The following is a 7,032-nucleotide window of genomic DNA, read 5'->3' as shown; positions in this document are numbered from 1 at the left end:
GGAAAAGGGAGAAGTGGGAGGACTGAGGTTGGGTGGGAAGAAGGAGCCAGAACTTTGTAGGCCATTTTGAGAACTTGGGTTTTATCCCAAGAGATTTAAAAAAACAATCTTTTAAAAAAGAATAAAAATGAAAAAACAATGGCATATTTTTTTCGTATCCAAAAGCTGGCGAAGTCTAGGGAACTTTCTTGTTACAACAAATTTCTATCCCCTTTTATAGGCAAGACTGATACGCTACAGCCAGGGGGCTGGTTGCATCAGAATTGGAATCTAGCCCTGGCCATTGTGGCTCAGTTGGTTGGAGCATCCTCCCGTACCCCAAAAGCTCTGTTAGATTCCCAGTCAGAGCACATGTCTAGGTTTTGCTTTGGTCCCCCGGCGGGGCACATCTGAGGGGCAATCGGTGTATGTTTCTCTCCCCCTCTCTCCCTCCCTACCCCTCTCTCTAAACTCAATAGGCTTGTCCAAGCGATTAAAAAAATAAAAATAAGAATTGGAATCTAGGGTCTCCGTAAGAGCTCCATCCCTCTTTCCTCTGCCCCCCCAATCATGACCTCGTCATCTCAGTAAGATTTTGCTGTCTCCCCATCCAGCCTGCTGTAGTCTTCTCCATTATAGAGAAGAAGGAGGAAGAGGAGGAGAAAAGGACAAGAAGGGAGAGGGGAGGGGATGTAGAAGGGAAGGGGGAAGAGGGAGAGTAGGAGACAGAGAAGAAGAAAAATGAAAATGAGAAGACTTGGCTTTATTGTCATTTAACAGAGACCAGGGAGAGCTCGTTTCTGGAGCTGCAGAATTGCAGATCAAATGCAAACAGTACCAGGTGACTATGAGATGAGAGCCAGACATCTGGCTTTGTGCTACTCTATTCTACTTCCCTATGAAAAACAGTAAACAACATTGCTAGAACCAAGGAACTATGAATAAGACAATTATCAGCTTATTTTTATCTTTAGCGATATCAAGAAAATAGGACACATGTCTATATAATGCCCTGAGTTAAAGGTAAAAATTAATTATAAAGATATGTTATTAGACCACAGAGAATGCAACTTTCATTTGTGGAATTTTCATGAAGTTCTAAACTAGCACTGCTGAAGTATTGTCTACTGATTTTTCTAAGTGGACTGAATATACAAACAGCTACTTTTAGGATTTTGGGGGTGGGGGGAACATATTGAACTTCCAGTCAAGATGGTGGCATAGGTAAAAAACACTTTATCACACAACTACAGCAAAAATTACAACTAGACTACAAAACCAATAGCACCCAGGTACATCATAAAATCAAACTCTATGGAAGTCCAACAACCAAAGATTTAATGAAGCCATATTCATCTAGACAGATAGGAGAGGCAGAGATGTGGCGTGGCATGAAAAGGTGGTTGAACGGGCAGTCCCACATTCACACGTGGTGGATAAAAGCCGGGAGGGATACCTTGGGAGAGAGCAATCACAGCCCCAAACCAGACCACCCAGCCCAGGGTTCCAGTTCCAGGATGATATGTCCCCATAACTTCTGTCTGTAAAACCAGTGGGAGTTGAGGTGGTAGGATAAACTGCAGGACTCTCAAGAGACTCCTCTTAAAGGGCCTGCAAAGGTCTCAGGACTAATGCAGACTCATTCCCTCTGGGTTTCAGCACCAAGGCCACAGCTAGGAGGGCACAAGTGGCATACAAGGAGAAAGTGAAGTGACTGGTAATAGGGTGAGTGCCAGGAGACAGCTTCCTCCCAGGCAAATCTCCAGAGGCCAAGCAATGTCACTGTCCCCACTCTGAGCCCTCCCCCCCACCCTAACAGAGCCACAAAATGGTGAAATTGGTTGTCTTGCCCTGGCAGGTGCCTTTTCTATAATAGGCCACACTACTAAGGCAGAGAGTCAAAGCAGCTCTCTAATCCATAGAAACAAACACAGGGAGGCTGCAAACCTGAGGAGACAAAGAAATATGGCCCAAATGAAAGAACAGGACAAAACTCCAGAGAAAGAGCTAAATGGAAAGGAGATAAGCAATCTATTGGATGCAGGGTTCAAAACACTGGTTATCAGGATGTTCAAAGAATTCATTGGGTACTGCAACAGCATAAAAAAAATCCCAAGCAGAAATGAAGTTTGCATTAAGTGAAATAAAGGAAAATCTACAGGGAACCAACAGTGGAGGAGATGAAGCTGAGAATCAAATCAATGATTTGTAACATAAGAAAGTAAAAAACATTCCATTGGAAGAGCAAAAAGAAAAATGAATTCAAAAAAATGAGGACAGAATAAGGAGCCTCAGGGACATCTCCAAGTATACCAACAGCTGAATCATAGGGGTGCCAGAAGGGGAAGAGGAAGAACAAGAAATTGAAAATTTATTTGAAAAAATAATGAAAGAAAACTTCCCTAATATGATGAAAAATACACATAAAAGTCCAGAAAGCACAGAGAGTCCCAAACAACTTGGATCAGACGAGGCTCTAAGACACATGATAATGAAAATGTCAAAGATTAAAGATAAAGAGAGAATCTTAAAAGCAGCAAGCGAAAAGCAGGTAGTTACCTACAAAGGAGTTCCCATAAGACTGTCAGCTGATTTCTCAAAAGAAACTTTGCAGGCAAGAAGGGACTGGCAAGAAATATTCAAAGTGACGAAAAGCAAGGACCTACATCCAAGATTCCTCTATCCAGCAAAGCTATTATTTGGAATGGAAGGGCAGATAAAGTGCTTCCCAGACAAGGTAAGACTAAAGGAGTTCATCATCATCAAGCCATTATTATATGAAATGTTCAAGGGAACGATTTAAGAAAAAGAAAATCAGAACTATAAACATGAAAATGGCAACAAATTCACAACTACCAGCAACTGAATCTAAAAAAAGAACAAACAAACTAAGCAAAACAAGCAGAACAGGAACAGAATCACAGATACAGAGATGATTTGGAGTGTTATCAGCTGTGAGGGGAAAGGGGAAGAATAGGTGAAAAGGTGAAGGGATTTAGAAGTACAAATTGGTAGGTACAAAATAGACAGGGGATGTTAAGAACAGTATAGGTAATGGAATAGCCAAAGAACTTACGTGCATGACCCATGGACATGAACTAAGTCGGGTAGAGGATTGTCAGAGGGAATGGGGGTACCAGGCAGAGAAGGGCAAAGGGGGAAAAACTGATACAACTGTAATAGATAGCATAATCAATTATTTTTTTAAAAAAATCGAAATATTGGCTCTTCCAGAGTTTTCTCCATCCATAGATGCCACTGGGAGGGTGGTGCGGGATGAAGCAGCCAGGGAGGCTGGGCCTCTCTAGCAGGAGGCCAAGGAGGCTGATTGCACTCTCCCCCAGGTCTCCCCACCCCTGGGGCAGCAGCTCAGTACCCAGCAGTCCTGGAGGAAGTAGCGCATGGAGAAGCAATAGCTCAGTGAGTCCTGAGGCTCAGCAGCACCAGGCTGAGTGTATGCAGAAGGTGGAGTGTGGAGGCAGCACGGAACTGCCGCCCATGACGCCTTCCTGCCTGGCTACCCAAGGCACCAGCAGCAGATGTTAGAGGGCAAAGATCAGCAAAAGCCCAGCACCATGTTCCCAGCTACACACCATTGCAGCCCAGTCCGGCAGGGAATGGTAACTCCATAAGCATCTGTACCAGGATCACGTAGGCCGTGAGCACCAGTAGGAAGAGAACTGCAAAGGCCACTGTGGCATAGGACAAGCTGGCATGCCCAGCCATGCAGGAAACAGCAGACCACACTGTGTGGCCCCTGCTTGCATGCAGAGAGAGTGAGGCACAGGGCAGGCAGGGCAGGCAGGCGAGCCAGGCCAGCCAGGCAGAGGCACAAGGGGCATGGGTGGGGCCCCAGCATCACCGCATGAGGCTGGCGGCCGCCCTGCGCCCGAAGTCAGAGTACTGACCCAGCTGCAGCCTCACACACTGATAAACACGGAGAAAGCCATTGCCGCGTCGTAGGTGGACCGGTAGTAGGAAACCACAGGTGTGCGGCAGGCAGCCTTGGGGAAGGGCCAGTTGGCGACTTCCAGGTATTAGGTGAGCCAGAGTGGCCATGTGAGCGTGAAGAGCACGTTGGCCAGGGCCAGGTTGATCAAGTAGAGCTGCAGGGTCTGGCCCAGGCGCCTGTCGCCACAGATGACCACTGCCGGGGCGGCCATGCTGGCGGGCAGCCCCAGCGCCCAGGCCCAACGCATAACTGTAACCACCACGATGAAGTGAGCAATGTCATTCCGGGGGCTGCAGCGCCCAGGTCCCTAGTACTGCTATTTATCTCGGACCTTGGACTAAGGAAAGAAGGAGGTCACTGCAGAGGCTTACTACCTTCCCCTAACCCCTGACCCCTCCTCCTCAGTCCTTGCTGGGCACCTGAAGGGGGTGAGAACTGAGCTCACCCAGCACCCAAGAAAGATGGAGAGGAAGGGAAGGACTCCAGAGTTATTTGAAGTTGAGTGGGATTGTTGACAAGCTGTGGGAAGTGAGGAAAAGGCAGAAGTCCCAGATAGCTTGGAAATTTCCAACCTGGTGCCTGGGAGGGTGGAGATGCCCCACAAAGAGGGAGTATGGTTCAGATATGTGGGGGCACAGGCATGTGCAGTCAGCCCAAGCAAGGCTGAGCCACCCAGAAGTTCCATAAAGAACCCTCCCCAGCCCTGACTGGTGTAGCTCAGTGGATTGAGCACGGGCCTGTAAAGCAAAAGGTCACCAGTTCGATTCCCGGTTGGGGCACATGCCTGAGTTGCAGGCCGGGTCCCCAGTTGGGGACACATGAGAGGCAACCACACACTGATGTTTCTCTCCCACTCTTTCTCCTTCCCTTCCCCTGTTTCTAAAAATAAATAAGTATTTTTTTTAAAAAAAGAAGAAGAACCCTCCCCAGAAAGAGCCCAAACCATCCAGATCAGTGGGAGAGCCAGCAGGGTATGGATGGAGGACCAGTCTTAGCATGCACTGATCCAGAGGACAGGCCTGTGCACAGTGATCTTGGACTTGTCTTGGAAAAGGTCTTCCCTGGGGCTTTCCTGGAGTACCTTGGACGGAGCTGAAAAAGCTTCACAGCTCTCAGGTGTTCCAGCCTGTTTCTTACCCGCCTCCTTGCCTTTTGACCACAAATAAGTCCTGGATCTGACTCAAAACACCGGACAATGAAGCAAAAAGAGCACAGGCCCTGTACACAGATGACGTGTTGTAGAATTGTGCACGAGAAACCGGTAAAATTTTGTTAACCAGTGTCGCCCCGGATAAATTCAATAAAACGGGAAAAATAAATGAATAAAGCTGGAAATCAAAAAGGAACAAACGAAAAAGAACACAGGCCCCGGAATCAAGCTGATTCTAGATGCACACATTTCCTTGCCATGTGACCGTGGGCAAATTACTCGGCTTCACTGAACCCGTCTTCTCTGCTATAAAATGGCGATTAAAACACCTACCTCAGTGTTGTTGGGAGGATTATGAGGAAACATAAGTAAAACTCGGCACACTGTGGCTGACAGTGGGGAGGTACTTCATAACCATTAGCTCCCTTCCCCTCTAGGCAGCGCACAGATAACTGTGTACACCCACACAGGCACACACAGCGTCAGAGACACAGACACCCCAGGCAAACAAAACAACACAGAGGCATCTGGGCGTATTCCTCTTCTCTCCCCAAGGCAGGTAAGTAAGTACACAAGCCAGTGTCCTGTTCCTAGTTTGGACACATAGATAAGCTCCTAGGGTGCCCCCAAACTCGGTTCCTCCAACACCAAAATTTGTATTGCAATACTTCTGGCTTTGAACCTCTCAGGTTCCAATCCTTCGTGGAACCCTGAGGGAGTGTATTCCTTTCTTGCCTGTCCGCTACGGCTCTAGTCCCCAGCTGTCCACTCTGAACCTCTGCTTGCCATCCCACGCGATCAGTCCTCTCTTACCTCTTGCTGTTCTGGCTGCTGCAGCTCTCTCTCTGGAGCCCTGGGACCTGGCTTTAAGGAGCTGAGACAAAACAGAATCCACTCCCACCCACACATTGCACACCCTCTCATCAACAGATTAATCCCAGGACGTGACATGAAGGTTGGGCCCAACAGCTGAAGGGGCTGGGGCCCACCCATGGCAGCTGTGAGCTGGGTTTGTGGGGTGCAGCCAGGGCCCCAAGGGGCGGGAGCGTCAATGCAGGGCAAGAGGGCAGGGGAGGGAGATAGAAAAGTATAAGGAAGCCCTGGCAGCTGAATGTCATTGCGCTCACCTGATGCAAGTTTTGGCTGCAGTTTGGGGAGCACATTTCCTGGGGCCTGGCTTCTCCTTGGGCTGAGGGGCCATGGCTGGAGCTCAAGATACTCCTGCTGCTGTCTATCCCAACTGCTCCTCCACACCAGCTGGCCAGCCCACTCCCCTAGCACCGTCTTTCCCACAGCTGCTGGGTGGGCCCTCCAGCCAAGCTTAGGGGGTGAGGAGTCCTGTAGCAAATAACCAGCTTACAGGCCAAGCCTTAGTAAACAAAACCCCTCAATCTAATGCCAGCGGCGAGAGGTTTTACTCAAAGTCCTGGCTGGAGATAGCCTGGCAGTGGGATCCTAAAAGGGGTAGTAAGAGGCTGGGATGCTAGGGGTTCCAGGCTCTGCTTTCATGGGCTTTAAAATTTTCATGCAGAGGAGCAATTATGGAAAACAAGGCAGACCGAATCACATTGGGCAGATCATCCCGTGTACTGTCAACGTGAAGAGAACAGGGGCGCCTGCCCACTTCTGACTTTGGCAGCTGATAGAGTGGAAAGTGTGCATTCTGGAGTCAATCAGGCCTTAATTCTAGTCTCAGGTCTGACACAAAGGCATTTAAGCTTCCTGAATCCATTTTCTCATCTGTAGAACAGACCAGTATTTAATAATAGCATTTACTGAACACTGACTATGTGCCAGGCACCACTGTAAGCACTTTAACCCACCAAATCCTCACAGCAACTCTAAGAAGTATTTTCCATTATTAAACATAGTCTGCACATAAGCTAGTAAATAGCAGATAGCAGAAACCATTTTCTACTCCCCTCCTTCCCTGACCAGAGTGGGTAAATCT

Source organism: Sturnira hondurensis, unplaced genomic scaffold, assembly GCF_014824575.4.
Source record: "Sturnira hondurensis isolate 20B ecotype Veracruz unplaced genomic scaffold, ASM1482457v3 Scaffold0013381, whole genome shotgun sequence".
In the NCBI taxonomy this organism is placed as follows: domain Eukaryota; kingdom Metazoa; phylum Chordata; class Mammalia; order Chiroptera; family Phyllostomidae; genus Sturnira; species Sturnira hondurensis.
Note: the sequence above shows the minus strand (reverse complement) of the source record.